General features: G+C 42.4%; 1 protein-coding gene across 1 annotated transcript in view; it reads right to left on the bottom strand.

The window, feature by feature from the left end:
• LOC103185425 (fibroblast growth factor receptor 2) overlaps window positions 1-24,113 on the bottom strand; it is a 92,544-nt gene extending 68,431 nt beyond the window's left edge. Inside the window, exons 1-2 of the mRNA XM_007903899.2 lie at window positions 24,044-24,113; window positions 21,034-21,160 (exon numbers count right to left, since the gene is read on the bottom strand). The gene's annotated coding sequence lies outside the window, so the exon portion shown is untranslated. The remainder of the gene's footprint in view (window positions 1-21,033; window positions 21,161-24,043) is intronic.
• Window positions 24,114-24,660: the final 547 nt, after the last annotated feature.

Here is a 24,660-nt window from a genome sequence, read left to right as displayed (position 1 = left end):
TGAATCACAGTCCCAGCAGCCAAAGAAAAACAATATTGAATCTTCTTCAGTTGACTACGTACAGGTGAGGGGCAAAGTATTCAGTCCCTAAACTATGGCTAAGCTTTTTAAGGGCATTTTTAATGTCCTTGCCATAATTATCCCGGCTGTTAGTCGATTGGCGGATCGCATTTCTGGGGATAATAATCCCTCAAAAAATAATACCTATAGTAATTTATTCACTCAAACCATGACTGTTTGTGGGACGCTGCTGTGCGCAATTGGCTGCCGCAATTTACCCGCAAAATATACGGTCAATTCACTTTACAGTATATTCTGTGAAGCGCTTTGAGACGTCTCGAAGACGTGATAAGGCGATATATCAAATGCAAGGATTATTATTATCACTTCAAATGCTGCAATTTCTCTTCCCCACTTTCTCCCCCTTGGATTACAAATCTGGCCTCAGCAGTGACCTCTGCACGGTTAGAATAGCTTCTTGATATTCATCTGAACAATTCTTGTGTTTGATATAGCGCCTTTCACAGCAGGAGGACATCTCAAAGCTCTTTACAGGATTGGCTGTAAAGTGTAGTGACTGTGCATTTTGTAGGCAAACCCCTTTCCACTTGTGTTCAGGATGCAACTTAGCACTTGATGAGCTTTGTTGATCGTAGCTTCACACTGAATGGAAATGTTCAAGGAGCGACCGATAATCAGAGCAGATCGAATGGGTGATCTCCATTGCGGGCACAGGTTTAATGTGTTTCATTATGCATTACCTGACATTCACCTACCATTAAAAACCCGTTCCACGTGCCTGATTCTTCCCTGTAGCTTGTGTCCACGTGACTTGGCCACTGCGACACATGCTGTGAATTCAGAGTCTATTGTAGAAGGGCTACGTTCCCTGTTCTTTTTGGCACATGTGGCTGACAGTAAGTGGCCTTTTACTGTTTGTTGAACCTCTGGTTGCCACATGCAGGGATTTCACCAGAACTTTTCTCTTAGAGCCGGGTACTTGCTCTCTGGAGGTCATATAATTACTAGCAATTTTCCAACGGCATGAGTGAATTAAGGGGGGTGGTGGGGGTGGGCGGGGAAATACTACGTCATTATAAATATACAGTAGATTAAACCAAGCACATCACAATAAAATGTTCTCAATAAAATCCACAACCACAAATAGAACTAAGCTGCATTACCAGAGCTACTTACCTGTTGTTTCTCCATTTCGCTGTTCGCTATTAGGCTGGGAAATTTAAACTGATCACAAAAGACCTGAAGTGTTTTTTTTGTGTGGTAAACAGGAAATGTCTTCAATCCTGACAAATAAACTGGTTCCTTATTCAAATCACAGTGTTTAAAATTCTGGAAGTATATACACACACACGCACTTACCATGCATTTAATTTGCCACATTGTCTAAGCGCTCTGAGACACTACCCTGCGTGGAGGGCGCTATATAAGTGTAAGTTGTTCTTGTTTACACTTTCTTAATCCTCGAGCAGTATGGCTCTTACTACAGATATAATCATAAATAATGACAATCCTTACAATTGATAGTAGCGCCTACAACACTGAACCACAAAGCACTTCAGAGATAGTTAATGCAAAATGCAGTGACAGTTTATCTGCAGACAAACGTGACAGCCATCTCGCACACAGCAATGATCCACAAAACAATCATGAAGAGGCTGGGCGGTGCCTGAAAATCAGGCGTCTTTATTTACCCTCAATCCCACTGGCCATTATTCGAGGAGCAGACGTGGCCCACTGTTACGTTTGATCCCCTGTAAGAGTAGACAATGGGAGAGCTTTCTTCTGTCTCATCTCAACAGTCGGCTCTGAGTAGATTTGGGACTGAAGCCATTATCACGAGATCAGTTTGAATATGAAGAAGCCCTTTCGGCCTGTTTGATCTCACCCTTCCAGAATTGCTCCCCACTCCCCTCCCATCGCATGTACATTTATTTGTTGGCTTTCCCACTTCCAGACAAATTACTAATGTAAAAGCAATACAAGTAATACCATACTGTCTGAATATTACCACTGGAATCACTTGTCGATAGTCCGGACTACCAGCACACAAATCAAATACAGGTAGGGCAAGAAGCAGAATCTTAAGTAATTCTCTAAAGCTGATCTGGGCCTTTGTATTTAAAGTAACAACATTGAGATGCACATTATCTTAATCTACAGAAGCGGGTAATTTAATTGGAGACTGAACTTTCCAGCTTCCAGCCAAGGTTTCGCCCTGAGGACCTTTGAAGAAAGACTGATTTTTTTTTGGGTGCCATGTTTGATGAAGCTTCCGATCTGAAAAATACAGTACTTGTAATAATTTCTTCCCCCATCCCTACAAATTTGATATCAAGTAGAAACATGACTCCATAAAGAATTATCTGATCTGAGCGGTTAAAAAAAAAGGATTGAAATAGGACAGATAGATATATTTTAATATCACATTGTCTCCAAACGTAAAGTTAGAGGGAGAAAGTACTTCACTTTGAAGGTGCCTCAACAATCATAAATGGAGATACAAGTGACTGCAGTCTGTCAGAGAGTGTGTTGCAAAATTAAGTCTCCTGACCAGGAGAACTGAGAGGCAATCGTACGTAAAATTGAATGATGATCACACTTACAAGCGTACTGGGAGGTACATTTGCTGTTAGGCTGTCAGGGGCCCTTGTACTGTTCAAATGTACATTCTAATGTACCAAGGTCTGACAGGGCTCCTATTGCAGGGGAACAGAACGTCTAGAGGAAATTATAATAATAATCCTTGCATTTGATATAGTGCCTTATCATGTCTTCTAGACGTCTCAAAGCTCTTCACGGAATATACTGTAAAGTGTAGTGACTGTGTATTTTGTGGGCGAAACGCGGCAGCCAATTGCTCACAGCGGTGTCCCACAAACAGTCGTGGATTGAGTGACCAAATTTTGTTTTAAGTTAATTTCTCAGTTAGTTCCTTGTAATGAGGAATCCTTACTTTATAATGAATGATCTCTCTATTTGATATATGGTCAATAAAGCTCTTGGCAGGTAATTGTTGCCAAGTGTTCTAAGTCTATTTGTAGGCAAATGTGGCAGCCAATTTGTATACAAGTTCCCGCAAACAACATAAAGTAAATTAATCTGGAGGGCTGTTGGCCAGGAGACAAGGAAAAAATCCCTTTTTCTTTTCAAATAGGGTCACAGGAACTTTTACATTGCAGCTGAACAGACAGATGGGACCTCGGTTTAACTCAGTATCTATCCCCAGTGCTAGGCTGGAGCGTCAAACCCGATTGCAATCTCAGGTACCAACATCAATATCCAACACACAGACATGAAATGAATGACCAATGTTGTTTGGGTAAATGTTGGCCAGGACATTGAGAGAAACGTCCTTCTCATTTTGAATGGTATCGTGGGATCTTTAGCGTTTATCTGAACAGGCAGACAGGGCCTTGGTTTAATGTCTCATCTGAAGGACGGCATCTCCAGCAACACAGCATACCCCCAGCCCTGCACTATCAGTATCAGCCTAGACGACATGAGTTCAAGGTCCTGACGTTGGGCTAAACCCACAACCTTCTGACCAGAGGCGAAAGTTTCACCATGTTAGCCAAACTGAGACCTATCACATCATACTTAGGGCCTCTTCTCACCCTTGCACTAGGCGGCTCAGGCGATATGTCACAGGAGGAGGCAGAGAAGCTCAACACAGTTCTAATAATAATAATCCTTGCATTTGATACAGCGCCTTATCACATCTTCCAGACGTCTCAAAGCGCTTCACGGAATATACTGTAAACTGAATTGACCGTATATTTTGTGGGTGTAACAGCCAATTGTGCACAGCAGTTAATGAGAACGGTGGCTTTGGTTCATTCTAAGAGCTGATCTGGAGCCGCCCAAGGCTGGGAAAGTTGAGTACCAGGAGTTCCCAATACCCAGACAATGAGCGTTCCCAGGATCGGGTTGTGTTGTGTGGGTTGGGATCAGCTCCCAGACTCATCCAAAGATCCCAAAGCTCTAAACTCAATGCAGCTGGTTCAAGACCCTGCCAACCGTTTCCTCGTCATACATGTCACTGGAGTGGTCCTGTGCAGAAGGTGACAGTCTCCTGGTGCGGTATTAAAACAAGGATTTCTTAATCTATGGAAAAGAAAGGACCAATATATTTTTTCGTAAGGAGTAGGAGTTCTCCCTCTGGACTCTTTCACTCTCAAAGTGGTCTGAGTAAGGCATTTACGTACTATCAAGAAGGATAGAAATGTTAAAAAAAAATTCAGTAACACAAACTGACCACAAAGCAGGGTAAAAAAACACAATAGCTTCAATCCTGACGCACTTGACGTTTAGACATACCACGGTTTAGGGTTTTCAAAACGATAACCTACCCTTCCTCTAACGCAGTAGTTACTGTAAGATATAAGATGCCAACTCTGGGTTCCCAACAATCCTCCCATTTATATAGTGGTAAAATTCCTGGCACAGGTTTACAGAGAATAACGCAGCAGAAATGTCAACTAATGGCCTCTTCGTGACTACATTTACAAAATAGAGAGAGTTGGCTGAAATCTAATAGTGTGGTTTACTGGGCTTCTTCACATTTTATATACTTTTTTTAAAAAATATGCAAACATTCAGCTTATACCTAAAAGCTTGCGGAATTGGACGAGCTGTAAAATACAGTCTATGGAAAAATAAACAACTGAAAAGCTAGACGTTCCATTAAGAACACTACATTACTCAAATACCGTATCTGGGTCCCAGGCATCCAAAGTGGTTGTTTAGAAATTGCCTGTTTTTGCCTGTTGGCACTCTTTTTTTGCTCGTTGCATAAAGTGCTAATTAGGTGTGCTAATAATCCTAAAACATTCCTCCGTTGTGCGGAAACCTTTACTCCTATTGCTATTATATACAGGGTGATCAAAAAAGATCTTATTTTACAGCTACCCTCTCATTATTTCTTTCTGACTTATTAGACTGTGTAATGGCATCACTACTTTTTGGTTACCCTGTACTACAATGTACAGCTAATCGCACTTAAATTTCTCTCACCTCCATTTTTACTTTACATATTAAACGGTTGCAATATAGTGCAAGTGGACGGTAAGACGTTGGTTTCTTGGATCATGTCATCTCAAATTTCTTCCAGAGAAACACAGATTGTAATCTCGAGAAACCAACTTACGTCTCAAAACAGGATTTGAATTTAAAACTAAGACAAAAAGAGGCAGCAATACCCCTTGGTATTGTGGATGGAGCTACAGCTCACCGACTAGGAACTCGCTGGTTTGATGGTCCCAGTAAGGGAGGCGAAATTGGTCCTTGCCTTCTCACGATTAGGGAGGGAAAAATCATACAGGGTTCCTGCTCCTGGTACCTCTACAGCACCTTCTGCAGTTTGCGCACAGCTGGATTGGGAGCCACCTATTTTACAGATCGAGTTTATCTCAAGCAATTGAAACAACCCATACTTGTACCAGATATTCAGTGGTTATCAGTGAGCATATATAACAAGTATGCCTATACACAGAGCCCAATTCATATGAACCAGTACGCCAATCTTGGAAAGAGAATGAGATACGGTAGTGTGTGTGATTACCAGGTTGTTGAAGTCTCTGCGTTCTAAACCAGGTCTACACGTTGAGAATCAGAGAGCGAATCTCAACAGGTTGAGATCTCTATGCGTAAAGCTCCCTGCTGATCAGTCATTAGTAGGTAGCAATTTAGATTTAATCTATTAATCTTCTTACAAGCCCCAAGACCCTTTTGTGGGTACGGGGTGGGGGGGGGGGGGGCAGCTGGGGGTTGGCAATGCTGTACATTTAAGAAGAACTGTTCCATTCTTCTCAAACAAACACAATGCCAAATTTCATCAGTGAACTTAAATGCTTTGACCTTTCAGCTGCCTGAGTTACAGGCAGGCTCACAGCGACCACTCACCTGCAAACCAACTACTGCTTTCATGTGGCAAAATAGGATTTTGTTTAACTAATAGTACAGCAAATAAAAAAATATACTGCAACAGCATCATTGCATTTAGTCGAGCGTGAATTTGGCTCGCAAGGTTTTCTCAATGGCTATTTTCACAAGTGGTAATGAAATAAATAGAGCTGTGTCTCCAACTCTCTCACACACTCAGACGGATCGAGTCGGCTTTAGTGCTGTAGTTGAATCCCTTTAGGCCTCACTAAAAACAAAGCAAGCAAAACTACTGTATTAAGTTTCCCAAATCAACCTCCCACAGTTGTTTGCCAAGAGCACCGCATACCAATGGAATAAACTTGAGTCCTGGGCTCTGTGACTAACACACACCAGAAACCATCTTATAAAGGACAACTGGAACATTTTTTTCCCTATTGCCTTAATGCATTCCTTATGCATATTCCGAACTGTATCTTCCTTCAGTTTGATCAATTCATTTTCATCCCGATCGTTATGTTTTTGCATGTTTTGCAAAAAGAAATGCTGTTAGAAAAGAAAAACAATTGCAGGTTGGAGTGCGTGGTACTTTGGATAATTGTTACGTTTGAAAACAATCACAAAACATCCTCCCACATTAAATTTTCTGCTGCCGCTCAAATTGTCTTCAAAATTCAATCTTTCTCACCAAAGAAAAGTGCCAAAGCTATAAAGTGCATTATAACTTTCATATGTTCGTGTTCTGTATAATCATGTCCAACATTGCTAACCATTTAGGAATCAGTGTGGATTTTCACAGATTCAGAGCTTGAAGTCTTAAAATTATTTCCATTTGTTTAAAATCCCTTAAATAAATGGGGAACCTTGAGGCACTTGAATTCTCAAGATTCTCCCAAAACACAGTTCACACTACACAGTCAGAGCAAGTCTACACTGCAGCAAATGGTGCAGTATAGAAGCTACAGTACGTCTGTAGAAAGTTACTCCACTTTGAGAAGTGATGGTTGAATGATTTATCTTGGTCTCATTTGGGGGGTTGCTGTTGATCTACCAGGTGCTATAATTGTGCAGAGATTTCTCATTGTTTACTCTGCAGGAACAGAGTCACTTTTTCAGTTCCCCACAAAAACTACCAAGGTCTTTCTCAGCTAACTAGGGACCTGGTCAGAGGTACCGTCCTTTTAGGTGAAGTGCTGTCAGCCTGTTCAAGTGGACGTTAAAGATGCCACGGTACTATTCGAAAAGAGAAGGGAGTTTTTCCCGGTGACCTGGCCAGCCATGTCCCAGATAGAATTGGTCACGGCTGTTTGTGGGACGTTGATGTGTTCAAATTGGCTGCTGCATTTGCCTCCAAAATACAGTCGCTACGGTTTACAGTAAACCCTGTGAAGTGCCTCGAGACGTTTTGAAGATGTGATGAGGTGCTACATCAAAAGGCACTTATTATTATTTTTTCAGAGTTTATTTTGGTGGTTATTAAAATTATATCCATGTCAACTGACAAATGCCAATATACATTGTTTAACTTCCAGCCTTCAGAATATTCCCAGGAAAATGCTAGTAATGTACGTCGCACTACACACACGGTTTTAATCACATGACAGGACTGGACTTAATATGAACAATTGCACAACCCTCCAGAGAATACCTGGACAGAAGGTTTACTGTTTTTTTTAAAAAAAAGAAAATCAAAGCAAAGTAGTGCCAGATTCCACAGAGGCTAAATAATTTACTCTGACAACAAATAACTCGCCAAACCAAACCAGATGTCTTTGGCTTCCAACTCATCAGTCTGCTAACACTTCACCACAAATGCACAACAGTCATTAATAGTGCCGGACAAACAGTGGTCAACAAGTGGTCCGTAGAACATTCGCAGTAGTCTAGGAAAGTCCGTGTTTGATTGGTAGTGTGTTTCTGGGTTTTTTATTGATTGAATATTTCTCAATTTATGGCAAGATTCAAGAAATGTTCAATCAAGAACATTTATTTTGTTGAGCAACAAAAAAAAATATTGGCCACCACTGCATTAGTGTGACCAGTTCTCAGGGAAAACCAAACAGTGATGGGACAGCTTGTGTTGTCCTGTAAGAAATGGTTCAGGAGTAAATTATAGTGGTACCTGCTTGCAGCACATCAGCAATAAGACGCTGAATGTTAACCTGCTGAGCAATGGTGCAGTCAAGGGTTTCAGTCATCCGTAACACTACCCGAGCAAATATACAAACGTAGTACAAGTTTACAACATTAATTACAAGTCAAGGTGCACGGATTCTTAAAACTGATTGAACAGTGACGTTTGCACGCATGTCCGGTAATCACAGCACTACCATGTCACCCAGAGTGATCCATTGGTTTATACATTTTGCACTGAATCAAATTAAATCACAGTCGGACCCAGTCGTAAAAGGGGATCCTGTAAGAATAAAAACCCCATTTTGCAACAGGTCTCATTATAGAGAGGCTGCCGGTCAACATTTCCAGGTTGCCAGCTTGCTCCAGTGCCTTGGGATGTCCTCCCGACATGGACGGCGCTACACAAATGTAATTTGTTCTTGTTGTTGTTTGTCACTGAATCACACTCTGTGCACATACAGCTCCACCGGTGGTGTACTGAAGCGTGATCTACCGAGGTCCGACTGTAATATATATCATTGATTTGGGTAACTTTAATTGACCGGGGACAAAAGTCTTCAGATCATAGCTTCCCCAGTTGTTCAGTTGGTTAAGCAGCTCATGCCTGTTTTATGATGGGATGTCTTGCATGTGACTGACTTTATAAGCTCTGAACTTTGCTGTAATGAAACAGTCGATTTTTATAACCTCCAACTTTCTCTCCTGAAGATAGACTAACATTAAAGTACAAGTAACAGAGACATCAGTCACCCTCATCCGTGTGGCCCTTCTTCATATGCGAGCTAAAACTGTAAGTGTTGGCAGCCTACACTACTGTGGGGAAGTGAGGACGAAGAAATGAGACATTATGCCCAAACCTGACCCAGTCCTCACCACACACACACACACACACACACACACTTCCCTATCTCTTGGACCCCTTTTCTGTTCTGCGTGGCTCAGTTCTGCAAAGGGCAATGTACCAAGTTATCAGAACGCACCAACCATAACATAAACATCCATGGTATATCTGCACACATAATAAGCGGTGCTGCATTTGCTGTGGGTAAGAGGATGAAGAGGGATGTGCTGGTGTCAGCTTATGGAAGTAAAAACAACACTCAACGGAGCTGGGATTGATAATTATCACAAACCGAACAGACATCTTCTTTATGAAAGTGATGAGCGATGGCCTGAACAATAAGCATTACCGTGATGAAAATGTGTAATGATCCCATCCAATTTCCCTGGAAATTCACACCAAGCTCAGTCTTGTCAAGGCATTTTTTCCACCTTCATAATAAGATGATCAGATCAAAATCTTAAGATTTACTGGATTGAACGTTGTTAGATTGGACATGGTGTTAAAATGAGAGTGAAGCCAGTTAGACGTGAAATCAGGGAACATTTCTTCACATACACAAAGGAATGTATAATGCATTGCCCCTGAAGCTGGTTGTCGGGGGCGGAGGAGAAGAGAGCCAATTGGGATGTTTAAAAGGGATTTAGATAAAGATAGTTGGGAAGCAAAGGTATTAAGGGAATTGGAGATGAGGGTAGAGGGAAGAATAGGATTAAAAGATCTGGCGCAATTAAATAAAATATATATTTTAATCCTTGCATTTGGTTTAGCACTTTTTAATGTCAGGAGAACATCTCAAAGTGCTTCACAAGATTTATTGTGTACCCCAAAGTCTCGCAAACAGCCATGAAGCAAATGACCAATTTTAAATGAGGTAAGTGCGGTAAGAACACAGATATTCAACATCAAAAATTGCTCCAAACCAATGGGCAAATATATACTGTATCTGGGTCATTACATTTTGAAAACTTGAATAATTCAGCCCAGTAAATAAACAGAGCGAAGCCAATTAAAAGTAAAAAAAATTTGTTCAAATTATTATTAGTTTAATTAAGCATATATTACCCGTTGCCAGAATCTGTCAAAAGTGCTGCATTTGTCCCGTTGTTGAAAAGATGAGTTCGGATCGCCACAGGCACTCTTTCTAATGCAATTGCCGACTTGAAAATATCCCAGTTTGTGAAAGTGCTGGGGCTCTCTCAAAGGGCAACCAGGTTTTAAAAGGGCCCAATCAATAGTTTTAATACATCACCGATGGCTGTGGTCAGTCTTGTATGACAGGTTGCAAATCCAACACAAATCGTACAAAGTCATACTCGCGTAGATAGCAATGTCACTCTGGGAGGTTCTGGAACGGTACAAGAACAGGAATCCTCCACTGCAACTCCAGCATCTGTAGCAATGAGTACTGAAGTGGATCTGCAGACTACTCGGGAGAAACAGCAAACAGCGCAAAGTAATAGCAATCTGCAATCGTTTGTCACACGGGAGCTTTCTCCACCACCCCCCCTCCCATCAGAAAAGGTCATGAGGACAACCGAGTTAATGTTCCTCTAAAGATATTAACAGTAAATGCCAATTGGTTAAACTGCTACTGTACTTTCTGAGTTTAATATATTACTGACAGGTTAACAGACACCTGCCTTCCAAATAATGCTTTCAAAGCGACTACAAAGGTTTTTCTTTCTAGTTGGCTGAGCTAATTGCTGCTCAGTAAAGTGCAAATCATAAGCAGGGTGTCACTATGTTGGAACATTTTCAAGCTCAGGTCCTGGAACAACCTGCCACGTCCCTACCTCTCCGACCTGCTTACTCCCCAGTCCACTACCTGGTGCCTCCAATCGACCGGCTCCAGCCTCTTGCGCTCGTCCCTCGTGCCCTCCGTTCCACCATCGGTGGCTGTGCTTTCAGACACTACACCCTGGAACACTCTTCCTCTATCCCTCTGCCTTGTGAGGGGCACTGTATAATAATATATATATATATTCCTTGCATTTGATATAGTGTCTTATCACGTCTTCGAAACGTCTCAAAGCGCTTCACAGGATACACTGTAAAGTGCAGCAACAGTGTAGTTTGTGGGCGAAAAATGACAGCCAATTGTGCACAGAAGCGTCCCACAAACAGTCGTGGATTGAGTGGCCACATTATTATTTATGTACTGGAGTGATATATTAATGCGAGTGTTGTTGCTCTAAACATTGTACTCAAATTGTTAAATCTGTTCACATACAATTGTTTGCATTTTTTTTTATATGGCTCTCGTTGTGCATTTTATTCAAAAGGACAGATAGCAAGTCCGAATCCCAGTTTCTCCTGGCCTCAGAACTCACATACCGAGCTGTAACTGACCCAGTTCTGCCGGATCTTGGGCAATCTGCATATTCAGAGGAAGAAGCAAAGAAACAGCCTCATGCAACAGCTACACACACCCTTTGTTAGCCGAGTGTGAACAGGAACAATGATCTTGGAGATGTTTGCAAGTCAATTTGTCTCAGTGTCTGGACTGAAAAAGGGAATGAACAAATATATATATATATATATAATAACTGCTCCACGTAGGCCCACGTCATGTTGCCAAGTATTGAGAAAGATCAACCACACATCCTGAGGTGCAGTACAGCGATTTAAACTCTCGTACCGAAATCCCCAGAGTTTCGAATTCTCAACGACCACTGCCCAGAACTAAACTGAAGCCTGGGCTGATTCAACATCTAGCTGCCCCGAGCCGTAAATATTTAACAAGGGACGGGAAGAGGGAGGCGAAAGGCGAGATCACAAGATGAAGAGGGATTTCGATATTCAGCAATCCACACAGTATCTGCGCTCGCTCTCTATTCAAGGATTCACTCCCTGTGAGAAAATGTGATTAATGTTAAGTTTGCCCCCAGCTGGTACCACTCTCTCCTCTGGGTCAGAGGGTCATGGGTTCCAATCCCTCACCAAGATCTGAGCTCATAACCCAGGCTGACACTCCAGTGCACTAATGAGGGACTGCTCGGTTGTTAATGACACCGACCTTTGGCTAAGACGTTAAACTGAGGTGCCGACTACTTGCTCAGATTGATGCTCAAATATCTCGCGGTATCATTGGAAGGATCAGGGAGTTCTCCCGGCTTGCTGAACTCCAACCATTCCTCATCCAAATACAACAAAAGCACAAATTAATTGGTCGTATATCACATTACTGTTTGTGGGGCATTGTTGGGTAGATTAGCTGCTGTGTTTGCCCACAGAACACTATGCTTCAAAGCATCACATTGTGTGAAGCGCTTTGAAGCATTGCACTGTAATAAAGCACTACGTCAAGTTGTGGCATAATTAAATTGTATTTTTTTGTTAACTACCGCTCAGATCGGTTACATATGGTACAAACCTATTATATCAATATGCACAGTACATCTGACACATGCTACGGAGTGAAGGCTAGTGAGTGGGAAAACTCTGGAATTCCTCTAATTGGGATTCAGTTCCACATGTTTTCCTGGATGCCAGGTACTTCACCCGAGTGGCTATCAAAACAAAACTTGCACCGTATAAAATAAAAATAATAATCCTTGCATTTGATATAGCACCTTATCACGTCTTCGAGACGTCTAATAACGCTTCACAGAATATACTGTAAAGCAGCTGGCTTGGTATATTTTGTGGGCGAAACGCCAATTGCGCACAGCAGTGTCCCACAAACAGTCGTGGATCGAGCGACCAAATTATTATTATTTTATATCAAAAAAAATCTCAAAACACTTCACGGAATCGCTTATGTAGACAACAGACACAGCATCAAATCTGCACCATCAAGGTCCCATTTCGCCCAGGTCTTGAAGTGTTTGCACAACGAAATTGAGTCGTCCTTATAATTTCTGATAACATTTCTTCAGTCTGCAATAGACCCAGAGAGTGGGCTCCATTTAAGGCGACATTGGCAGCATCAACAGGAAGTCCAGCCGATTATGGTCTTTAAGTGCAGCTCTTGCTGTCTGTAAGTAACCAGGCATGGTCGTGTCTCAGACACTCCAGAGAGTCCGTCGGAAGCAAAAGACATCAGCCTCCGCCCCATTCCCCCAGAAATTTGCTTACAAAAACAACCCCCTTCCTCCCCCTGTTATGTAAACAAATTAATTTTGAAATAAAATCAGCAACAGTTGAAGTCGTTACACAAGTAAACAGCAACTTGGCTGTAAATTCACAAGCTTCAAAGCCCTGAATTTTCCAAACACGTTTGCGCAATGGAACGGTTTAATTAAGTCAAGAGACAAGTTACTGAAGATGCTGGAAATCTGAAATAAAAACAGAAGTCGCTGGGAACACGCAGCAGGTCAGGCAGCATTGTCGAAACTCACACCCCAGTTCTGATGAATTGTCGTCAACCTGAAATGTTAACTCACTTTCTTCTCTCCATAGATAATAATCCTTGCATTTGGTATAGCGCTTTTCACATCTTCTAGACGTCCAGAAGCGCTTCACAGAATATACTGTAAAGTGAATTGACCGTATATTTGTGGGCGAACGCGGCAGCCAATTGCGCGCAGCAATGTCCCACAAACAGTCGTGGATTGAAAATGACCAATTTATTATTGTTTTTGGTTTTGGAGGGATTATTATTAGGCTCTGTGTGGAGTAAGGAAACTTGCCCAAGGTTTCGCCCTCTGCCTGGAATTGAACTCAGGCAGCCTGACCTGCTGCACATTCCCAGCGACTTCGGTTTTATTTATGTTTAATTTACTCACTCAGCTCTTTGAAGCCAATGATTTCAACGGCCTATCCCACAGATGGCAAACAATATGCATGGGTGCAGTTTGTCAGATAATCAGCAAGTCCCAGCAATCTCCTGTATTTCAGGGGAACGGAGTTCATTTCAGCGCGTTGGAGTCAGATTCACGGGATGAAGAAAAATACTCGTGTAAACAAGAAGTTGTCTGGTAATATTTTTCTCTTACTGGTAAGCATCAAAACAACTGCTTCACAACAAATCCCTTACTCTCTGCGTCACTCGACTGAACCGCAGACACATGCCACAATTCCCAAAGTTAGGTAAGCCGAACTTTCAGGCAAGCGAGTCCAGAGACTGCATCAGCGCAGAAACCCTACATCTCTCAGCACACGAGCTCAGCGTGGAAAAAAAAAAAAGGGGAGGAAAGACAAGAATAAATAGTGGTCGTCATCCAACTCGAAACACAGAGTCACACAAATGTGCTTTGGACAACATTGCGAAGGCTGTATGGTGTTGTGTCAACACCACACACATTCTTTTTCCATTAACGATCAAGGACAAGTGAAATTGTCGGGTTTAAATGTAGGTTTAATTCACACAAATTTCCAAATGGTACATTTGTGCACTTGTTGTGACCATAATTACACACGCTGGTATTAATAATGTATTTAATAATAATAATAATAATCTTTGGATTTCATAGAGTTGTGGCAATAATTAAAGCGGTCTGAGAGATTACCCAACGTGAAGGGTTGCTATAGAAATGAAAGTAGTTATTGTTGTTGGAATTGCACACCGGGATCATCCCAGAAGATGACTAAGAATTCTCAGCAATCTCTTTCTGTGACATTTAAAACAGGTTCAAAATATGCTGTATACCAAGTAAACACAACACTAGACAGAACCAGAAGATCGCAGATTTGCTTTTCGACCTGTGCCAAGCTAACTGATCTCAGCCGCAGTTCGGGCACTACAATTGGCATCAACAATCCTGGCCCCGGATCACATTCCAGGGACCTTTCTGGAAGGTGCGTGTTTTATAATATTAATAATAATCCTTGCATTTGATATAGCGCCTTTTCACGTCTTCTATAGACGTCTCAAAGCGCTTCACAGAATATACTGTGAAGTGAATTGACTGTACATTTTGTGGGCGAAACGCGGCAGCCAATTGCACACAGCAGCGTCCCACAAACAGTCGTGGATTGAAGTGACCAATTTATTATTATTTTTGTTATTATTATCCCCGGAAAAGCGATCCACCAATCGACTAACAACCGGGTTCCTTGCTGCTAGGTAAACAGAGGTGTGTCGAGTAAGGAAACTTGCCCAACATTTCGCCCTGCCAGGTCTCTCGCTTGCAAGGCAGTCTCGAACCACTGAGTTACAGGACTCCAAGTATTTTTGATGTTGGGTGAGGTCAGGATCTGGCTTCGCAATGTCCCAGGTGATCGAAGACAGATCCCAACCTCACGACTGAATAATGGACAAGGCTGGAGCTCACAGAACCCGAACGTAACTCAGCTAGAAGGAACAGGAGTTAAATTGCCTTCTGGAGAGGAGGCGAGCGAGAAATTCTGAAAGGAAAAGTCAACAGGGAAATAAACAAACTATGGCATCTGATAGAAGTGGTCTAAAAGAATTCCGACTGTAAAAGTAAACATTTCCCTTCTTTCAGAAGCCAACAGGAAACCATTTTGTATTTGTTATTCCAGAGTTAAACCAAATACAGTGGAAGGAGGAATTAGATGCTAAAAGTCCTCTTTAATCCTTTGTGTTTTAGAAGCAATAAGAAACAAAAATAATAATCCTTACATTTGACATAGGACTTTTTCTCATTGGGAGGACGTCTCAAAGCGCTTCACATGACATCCTGCAAAATGCAGTGACTGTATTTTTGTAGGCAAACGTGACTACCAATTTGCACACAGCGATGTCCCACAAACAGCCACAAAGTAAATGACCAATTTTCTCTGGGAGGAATTGTTGGCCAGGACCTTACAATGTTTGTGCTTGATGACGTTAAAGGAGTGCAAGTCTAAAACAGCATTCTGGTATAGTAACATAGGAAAAATATACTTTTGCAGGACACAATGTGGACTTGTTACAGTCTGTAAACCCTACGATTTTATGCCATTATCTTATTACTCATCTTGTTGATGTGAAGGTGGAATTACAAACAGGTATTTTATCTCAGGCTATTAATTTGGCTGCCTCAGTCGCGATGGTTTGGCAAAGCCTCCTGGACTCCCTAAAGCCACCAGCTTGACTTCCTGATACCATCTCTCAAAAGCTGGAAGCTGCGTGCAAGTCATAACAGCTCTTTCAGTGACTGAAAAGGGGGCATTGTAGCTTTAAGAATGCCTCTTCTCGGGAATAATTACTACAATTATCACGATTATGAAAGTTGCTTTCTTAGAAGAAATTACTTTTACCCGCAATAAATGAGCAACACAAACCCAGAGCCACTACAATTCTCGGTGCTATTCGCGTTTCATCAGCAGCATTTCGGGGAAGGGGGGGGAAAAAAAAATTCGGAACGTTTTTAATTCAAGCTGAATTCGGAATCAAATAGCTTCTGAACCATAATTATCCAAGCCACTGTGTACAGCACATTAATCAATGTACCACGCTATGGTGATGCTCCTCTGTTATCAGAGTCAATCCACGACTGTTTGTGGGATTTCGCACGACTGTGCGAAGTTGGCTGCCCCGTTTCGCCCACAAAATATACAGTCATTTCACGTTACCTGTGAGAGACTTTGAGATGTCTTGAAGACATGATCAAATGCAAGGATTTAATATTATTATCACTGGACCTGCGTTGGAAGAGGCGAATTCTGGTTTCTGGCATCTCACATTGATTCAATAGGCAAAGGCTTCCCAAGATAGTATGTCAACTCTGCTGAACCTTTAAGCCCTATTAAGTACTGAAGAGCTGTCCTCAGTCGCAGACTCACAGCTTGAAGGAGAGTCATCCCGCACCCGCTATTGCCTGCTCATTCCCACAGAAAAACCCTTTCTCTTCAATTACCTTGCCTGTCACTTGTGTTAAGACTGGTTGCCATAACAGCAAAGTGTTGTTGCAGAAACCTGCATGGTACCAGCTGCCATCCTCCCAGGCCATCGGATCTTTTCCGTTCCCCTCTTACCCTCTAGGACATCTCCATAATGCTGTCAGAATTGCAGCCTTGAATGACCTAACGCGCAACACAAGCAATGAATTGTTGCCCGTCATGAATAGCTGTTTCTCAGCCGAAATTGATTTTTATAGCTGTTAATTCATTCAGAGCGAGGGCAGGGAGACAAATTAAGTTCCAACGCTCACCGTTTCTTTCTGAATAGAAAAAGCAAAGTGCTGACGTAAAATGCGGTCGGCAAATCACCCCCCAAAAAATAAACAGTCTTTCCATGCGCTTTCTACTACAGACCTCTTTTTTTTTTATTGGCAACTTAGTGGATCTTTTTTATTGGCAACTTAACAGTAACCATTATTCAGTTATGCCAGAGGCTGCGGTTTTAATCACCAAAAATAGGCTGCACCTTGGAAAGTTTTCACGCATAAAGTATAGGAATTGAATCGTGACCTTGTGAAAGTCTTAGAAATACTGCTTAGTTTGTGGCCCATTCATGTTGATGGTCTATCTCACGCTCGTACCACCTGAACCTTGCATAGTGTAGGATTGCAGACACTTGTTGTTGTTGTAATTGCACACCGGGATCATCCCAGAAGATGATTAAGAATTCTCAGCAATCTCTTTCTGTGACATTTAAAACAGGTTCAAAATATGCACAGTGCTGTATACCAAGTAAACACAACACTAGACAGAACCAGAAGATCGCAGATTTGCTTTTCGACCTGTGCCAAGCTAACTGATCTCAGCCGCAGTTCGGGCACTACAATTGGCATCAACAATCCTGGCCCCGGATCACTTTCCAGGGACCTTTCTGGAAGGTGCGTGTTTTATAATAATAATAATCCTTGCATTTGATATAGCGCCTTATCACGTCTTCTATAGGCGTCTCAAAGCGCTTCACAGAATATACTGTGAAGAAGTGACTGTATATTTTGTGGGCGAAATGCGGCAGCCAATTGCAAACAGCAGCGTCCCACAAACAGTCGTGGATTGAAGTGACCCAATTAATATTATATGGTTATTGGGTCCCCTAATTCTATTTAATAGCTCATTTCCCTTTATAATGTCCCCTCTGAGACATCTATTTTCAAGGCTGAAGAGCCCAAGTCATTCTTTACACCTCATCCCTCTAACACAGGGGATCAGACTCTTTTCTCTCTCTCCTCATCAACGTTGCCAAGGTCAGAACCGTATTCCAGCAACCCAGCCCTAATTAACACATCACTGGTCATTATTTCCCACCCTCCTAAAATCTTTTCTGACTAGCCAGACCTGGTTTGCGCATTCCTACCCAGAATAAAACCCGCAACGGACGGTTAAGTATCACCAGCAGAGAAATCAACCGAACCGAACCTTGTGCTCTCAATGGAGACAATAGTTGGCATTTGTTGCTGTCTTTGCACAGTGGGTGTTCCTGGTATAGACACTTGTACTAGGCACCGTCCAGAACTCAGCTGTCTAACAACGATCCACCCTCCAGCCCGCTAACAGAACAATTCAAGTTCCGACAAGAGAAATTTGCACTTCTCCTGGATGGATGAATGAACAAACAGGCTCCAACCCACCCCTCCCCTTCCCCTCTCTCCAACCCACTCTCCTGGATGATTGAGCAAACAGGCTCCCACCCCAAGAGTTCCGGCAAACAAATCAATGTGTCTGCTGACAACTTCTTCGAAGGTACTAGTATCGGTGCATTTCAAACCAGGCTGCAATCCGTCTGGCCCCATGTAAACTCCTGAGTACCAATACCAAGTTTGAACCAACATTCGCCCACAAATACACAGTCAATTCACTTTACAGTAGATTCCGTGAAGCTCTTCGAGGCATCTCGAAGACGTGATAAGGCACTGTATTATTATCATTATTAACATTGTTTGTTTGATCGAGGTGCTAGCAGTTGTACAGGTAGGTTAAGGTTGTCAATCCCTTGCCTGGCAATTGCAGTCTTTTCATTCAGTCTCATCCATAAATCAACCATCAAGTCAATCTAATGATCAGGACTGATATCACTGTATCCTGACAGAAACCAGCGCGTGCTGACAAGGAGCAAGAAATCAAATGCAATTCTTTTTGCTTTTAAGATCGATTGTAAGATCTCGCACTCTGAGAGATGATGCCATCTGAATTTGTTTCTTTCACCCTCAGCCAACCTCTCTCAACAATGTACCCTCCCAAGGAGATAGCGCAGCAGCCTGATTGTCTGCTGGCTGCCAAGGTCCACTGCATTAGCCTTTTAGGTTCTTATTTTTACTGGCACAAATACAACGCCAGGTCACACAAAGAACTCTTTGACAACCTCACTAGCAACTCCCACCATTAATCCAAATAAATCTGTAAAGAGCATCCCCGGCATTCAAACTCACAGCCTCCCTGAGCATTATTTCCCGTAGCACTCAATCCTTCACCCAGGGCATGTTTTACCAATAGAAATACTCCTATTCCTGACAATAACCGCCCCCCCCCCCCCCCCACCCGCGTTTGATCCAGTGCCTTTCATGTCGGGAGGAGGTCTCGGAGGGATTCTCAGGATAAACTGTAACATGTAGTGACTGTGAATTTGGGAGGCAAAAACTCTGCAATACGTTTTATTTTCATTGCGAGATCTAGCCGCAGCAAATGTAAACTACCCCTCATCACTCCTTACATCAGGGGGAGTTCCCACAAGACAAGACAACAACAACAACTTGCATTTACATAGCACCTCCTCAAACAAAATCACTTTGTGTAAAAGAGAAGCAAAAGTTGAACTGAAAAAAAAAAGAGTTCAGCGGAAACTGTTAACAGGTAGAAGTTTTACAAAAAGGTAGAATCACTGGAAGAACAAAATAACATGATGGCAAGTTTAAAATAAACAAAGAAGGAGTGTAGGGAAGAAAAGAGAAATAAATGTTAACAACTGGATAAATAGGAGGGAAAAAAATATTACAGCAAAATGTCACAACGTAAAATCTTTTAAATGTTTAACTTTTATTGAAATCTTTTTTTGAAGTTTTCCTGTAGGCTGAGAGTTAATGACATTAATGATGGCATTTGAGTAGCTTTATTACTGTAATATTACGTCTTTATAAGCAACACAGTGTGCGAGCTGAATACCCACCAGCCCCAGAGACGGACTGTCAATCTATGGACAAAAAAAACATTTGGTGTAAAGATTAAAGCACATCTACATCATCCAATTAAACCTTTTTTTAAAAAAAAATACTATATTTCCAATTTTATTCATTTACAGAATATGTCAGCAAGAATTGATCAAACCAATAAAAAACACACACTTTTTTAAACACCGCACACACCAGATGCCTTCAGCAAGGATTAAACATTCTTCCCCCTTTTATTCAAATTTTACTCAAAGTAAAAATCACCCACAGCCCAGGGTCAAACACAAAGGCACATCATAGATCTCTCTGACTGCCCTCTGGTCCCTGACTCCCCTCACAAACAAGGAGCCAAAATACTTTGCACCACAGTTTCTAAAGCCGCACGGTGATGTTCTAACAATCAGCACAGCAGTTTTTTTTTTATTCCCTGTGTTTCAAAGTGAAGGAAAACTTCAGGAACGATCACCCCCGCCTCACAATCATTCGGTTTCTACAAAGTCTATTTATGACCAGATATTAAAGCATGCGGTTTACGTAAAGTCTGCTCTTTACAACTTGGAAATTATCAAAGCCTCAGCAGCTCAACGTACTGAAATCCTCAAAACACCATGCGCGCTCACCGTCATTTGAAATGTTTTAATAAATGAGCCTTGAGGGTCAAATTGGTCTCTTGTGCGTTTTTTTTTACTATATGGCCAATAGTCCCTTAATGATTAAAAACCATTAAACAAGGCCCTACCATCTAATCAGGGGTTAAACTGTGCCTCTGCATTCTCTTCAAATCAAGAATGTGGATGTGGCAGCCTAGCGCAGTGCGGTCAGAGGAGATTAAAGCACATTTTTAGGACAACTTAATTGACATCGAAAGCATTTGATTCCTGGCTTACAAGTGCGTAACACTGAGGCGGAGTGAAAAAAAACATCTATAGTTTTTCGAGCAAGTGTGTATTTATAGCATAGCCAGAATTCTGATGATCAAAAGACACTGCGCCAAGCAAACACCGGGCACAAGTTTTGTTTTCGGAAGATTAAACGTGTTCATTTTGTTCATCGGCAAAATAAGCATCGTGAATATTATCACAATGGAACAGGTGATGCGCAATAATAGCCGTATTGATAAAAATGACCAGTGGCATTTTATAGTAGCGGCATTGGTAAACAAAGCCTTTAGAAAGTTAAATGAAAGTTTCCAAATTTTAAACATACCTTTCAGTATCTTCCTCCTTAGTAAGGCACTGCACCACAAGCTATTATTTTGATCAAAAGTGGTCGAGCCAAAGGGTTCAAGGCGTGACTCAAATCAGACTTCTTCCCTTCCGTACAAAAAGATACCCTTGAAAATAAAAATTGAGGTTGATGAGTTTCCAAATTCAAACTATAAATAATAATCTTTCCATTTGATTATAGCACCTACACAGTGCTGAAATGTCGCAAAATGCTTTGCAACGAATTGCTGTTAAGTTTGGTGATTGTTCATTTCGAGGTGAATAGGACAGCTAACTTTCACACAGGGTCCGACAAACAGCCATGAAGTGAATGATCAATTTATCTGGAGGATTGATTGTTGGCCAGGTGAACCTGCCTTCTCTTTTCAACTCATGTCATGGGATCCTAACCGTCGTATTCCGACATACAAGATGAGATGCGAAACTTGCCAAGTCTCCTGTTTGCTGCTGCAACAAAAGCCAACCAGTTAACAATGAAATGCTAATCATTTACAGTTTGTAAAATGATTTATAACGGAATTCTCCCACACTCCCTGCAAATGGACCGTCCCTGGGCTGGTGGATCATTGTATTTAAGTGCTACTCAGGAACCCTGCAGGCTGTTTATCCTACTTCACTTAACCATGTGAACCGAAGGCATTAGATGCTCTCTACAGAAGCTTTTAATGTGACCACTTCTTACATAATACTGTAGTGGGGACAAACCATACCTTAAGTGTATGTTGGATGATCAGTACAGTTCAAACGTGTTTAAATCACAGAAAGCGCTCTTCTGTGTTCCTGCAGCCCAGCTCCTAAATAATTTATAAGTGACTGCACGTCACCCAAATGGTACTGATGTGGCACTTTACATCATAAATAAATACTCAGCGGCGCTACGCGCGAAAACAACTTTCAACTCCACCACTTCCCAACATGATAAACAGCGAACCATCCAATTGCAAGATTCACTTTCAAACCGTAAATAAGCTGTGACCTTCCGGAAAAAAAATCAGGGGTGTATGAAAAAAGATAATAATAATCCTGTCATTTGATATAGTGACTTATCACCCCTTCGAGACGTCTCAAAGTGCTTCACAGAATATACTGTACAGTGAATTGACCTAATTGTGTGCTTTGCGGGCGAAAAGATGACATGAAAAGGCGTACAGCTCCTTTAAGGATCTTTTTGTGTTGTCTTCAGCAGTGACATTTCCTGACCCCAACTCTCCCCCCCCCCCACCCCGTCCCCCACCCCCACTATCTCTCCGCCACTCTATAGAATAACAAGCTGATTTACATTAGAATGTCTGGATCCGATTAAATTTCAGAAGAATAGAGCTCATTTAAAATGCAAAATGCCGCAGCCCTACTAAGCAACGGCTTTGCCAAAGAAGTTTGCAACGCAGAAAACTGGAAATTGGAGCCCTTTTTTATATACGTATATATATATATACATATGTATATAAAAAAAACACAATTATCCCTTCTCTCCACCCGATCAACCACCCACCCACCCATTTAAACACCCAAACAAACTGTGCGAGCGCACACGCACACACACACACCACTGCTGTTGCCGCCAATTGGAAATCAGGCTCCCAAACTGTGTGGCTTTTTTTTTTTGGCATGAGTTTGATTAACATTTGAATCCTGTGCGAGGAACTCTGTGCTCCGGCCAACAATGAAGCAATCCCAATACCAACAATAGCGAGGCTGTCAGGGTAGCAGCTGTCACGGGGAAGGCAGGGCTCAGCTGACAGGGAGCCAGCCAGCAACGACTCTAGATCTATCTCCAGCTCCCCTTCCTTCCTTCCTTCCTTCCTTCCTTGCCTCTCTCTCCCTTCATCCCTTCCTCCCTCTCTCCCTCTAGCTCTGCGGGTGGCCTTTGCAAACTTCTTCCCTCTCCCAATCAGCCACCTCCTGGGAGCAGCCGACATTCGCTTCAGCCCGACAGTGTTCTACACCGCGTTTGGGTGTGACTCCTCGGAATCGTCGAGGAAACGATAATAATTTGGTGGCGTCAATCAACCCACGGCTGTTTGGCGGGGACGCTGCCCGGGCGCCATCGGCCGCCGCCGCGTTTCGCCCACAAAATATACAGTCGCTGCGCTCTACGGTATATTCTGCGAAGCGCTTTGAGACGTCTCGAAGACGCGATGAGGCGCTGTGTCAAATGCAAGAGTTGTTGTTCAGTGCGAGGAAGGTATCTGACTTGAAGGGAGAGAGAGAGAGAGAGAGAGAGAGAGAGAAAGCGAGCGAGAGAGAGAGAGCCCTGTAAATTCTTGAAAGAATGGGAGCGGAGAGGATGAAGGGGACTGACTGACTGACTGGTCTTCAGTGAAGTGGAACACCAAGTGACAGACAGCTCACTTTTCAGCGCAGAATATTTCTGATTTGTTTTAGACGCACACACACACACACATTGTGACACATTTAACCATAGCAGCACGCATCAGTGTACAAGTATGCATCAGAAAAACTCTTTGCAGAGAGAAGGAGGGAGAGAGAGAGAGAGAGAGAGGTTTTTTTTTGCAGTGTTTCTGGATCAGAGTTTGGAGGAGAGAGAAATACGTAGCTTGGCTTGGATTTGAATTTCATTCTCGTCTCACACACACACACACACACACACATACACACACGCACCACACACACACACAGGGTGAACCAAATAGTCGTTGATAGTTGCCCTATTATCTAAACACCAACAAACAAAATCACCGTTTCTTTAAGACTTGATAGACGTTGTGTGCGTCTGTCTGCAAATTTTTATCACTTAACACCACATCTGTCTTTTAGACTTAGAAATGCATTCACCCCCCCCCCCCCCCCCCCCACACACTCACATATCAAAAGCAGGCGGTAATGTTATATCACACACACACATACACACACACACACATATATGTATACATAGGTGTACAGTACTAACTAGCAGAGAGATTTGCACATTTGTACCATCTGCATTGATCAGCAAAATAAAAGCTCAGGTGAGTGAGCTTGTCTGTTACCTGTGATCATTGCCTTTTGCTCCTGCTTTTCCCCCCCCACCACCCCACCACCGGTTGGGTAAAGTTGACTGTTAACGAGCGCTGGTTAACTGCGCGCAGAGAAGGCTGATAGCTTCGTGAGGGCGTCACACAGTCTCACAGCTGAACAAGTCTGTGCTTTTTACTGAGCTGTGACCACGTTACGGCATTCAGGCAGCAGCTGGTACGCATTCAACACAGCTGCATTTTACCGTCATCCACTGTGGCTGCAAACGTGGTCCATCGATGCTCACACACTGATGGGGCGAAAGGCACGGGATTAACGCACACTCCATCCGATCAGGTTCATTACAAACAGGTACAGGGCAGAGTCACAATGACGGTGCTTTGCGAAGCCGGTGGTTGTAGGGTTTATGTTTTTTTTCTCGCAGGGATGGGCATTATTATTATTTTTTGCTCAGGAAAATATACGATTAGGTCAAATGCTGTGATTTGGAAAAATTGCGCATTTTTTTTCGCGGTTGCAACTTGTCTTCGCTTGACAAATGGGTCATGTTTTAACCACGCGCGCGCACACGCACGCGCACACGCAGAGGTTCAGGAACCGCAATGATCTGTGAGGTTTTTGGCTCGTTTGT

Source organism: Callorhinchus milii, unplaced genomic scaffold (assembly GCF_018977255.1).
Source record: "Callorhinchus milii isolate IMCB2004 unplaced genomic scaffold, IMCB_Cmil_1.0 Scaffold7, whole genome shotgun sequence".
Classification (NCBI taxonomy): domain Eukaryota; kingdom Metazoa; phylum Chordata; class Chondrichthyes; order Chimaeriformes; family Callorhinchidae; genus Callorhinchus; species Callorhinchus milii.
This window is presented reverse-complemented; position numbering and strand designations above follow the sequence as displayed.